The sequence below is a fragment of the Prosopis cineraria genome, unplaced genomic scaffold (assembly GCF_029017545.1).
Source record: "Prosopis cineraria cultivar Desert tree isolate PC_DT_omini unplaced genomic scaffold, ASM2901754v1 PC3, whole genome shotgun sequence".
Lineage (NCBI taxonomy): Eukaryota > Viridiplantae > Streptophyta > Magnoliopsida > Fabales > Fabaceae > Prosopis > Prosopis cineraria.
This window is the reverse complement of record NW_026555334.1, coordinates 24,106,386-24,107,234: the sequence shown is the minus strand read 5'-3', so window position 1 is coordinate 24,107,234 and position 849 is coordinate 24,106,386. Positions and strand designations below refer to the sequence as shown.

The 849-nt window shown below is 38.3% G+C and overlaps 1 non-coding gene across 1 annotated transcript; it reads left to right on the top strand.

Moving 5' to 3' along the window:
- The first annotated feature begins 409 nt into the window (after positions 1-409).
- On the top strand, positions 410-516 carry LOC129307554 (small nucleolar RNA R71). The gene has a single exon (XR_008592443.1). It is a non-coding gene; the product is annotated as a small nucleolar RNA R71 (small nucleolar RNA).
- Positions 517-849: the final 333 nt, after the last annotated feature.

The following is an 849-nucleotide window of genomic DNA, read 5'->3' as shown; positions in this document are numbered from 1 at the left end:
CCCACCATAGGATTGTTTTCCATTGTAGATAGCATTTACTTGTTCAAACTTAATAGGACAATTGCTTTCTACATGCATAGGTGAGTCACAAAAAGTACAAGAATAAGGGACAAGTGCTTGAGAAGTACTTACATTGCTCACTTGAGATATTTGTGGAGCCAACATTCTCCCAATCTTGGCAGCTAGCAAGTCCACATATGAATCATTAAGAACTGAGGAACCTACCATATTCACATTTCTCTTTTCCCTTGTAGAGTATTGAGCACCACTTGAAGCCATCTTGTCAATTAGTTCCCAAGCCTTTAAGGAAGTGAGGTCAATCAAGCATCCACCACTAGCGGCATCAATGTTAACTTTGTCTCTTGGAATCAAGCCCTCATAGAAATATTGGACTAAATTCTCACTAGAAATTTGATGGTGTGGGCATTTAGCCAAAAGGCCTTGGAATCTAGTCCAATACTCATAGAGACTCTCATCCTCTCCTTGTTGGACCCCATAGATTTGCTTTCTCAAATTGGTGACCTTGGAATTTGGAAAGAATTTATCTAAGAAGAGTCTTCTTAGCTCGCCCATGTGCTCACTTTCACATAAGAAGGGTAGTTGAAATACCATTCCTTTGCTAAACCTTCAAGAGAAAATACAAAAGCCTTAGCTTGAACATCATCAACATTTACATGCATAGGCTTCATAGTATCACAAACCAATAGGAAAGTATGCAAAAACCTATGACAATCCTCTCCTGGTAACCCATGAAATTTAGGCAATGCATTAATCAAGGAGGATTTAATTTCAAATTGAACATTAGTAGGAGGAACATATAAGCCATAAGGATTATCATGCCAATTAGGT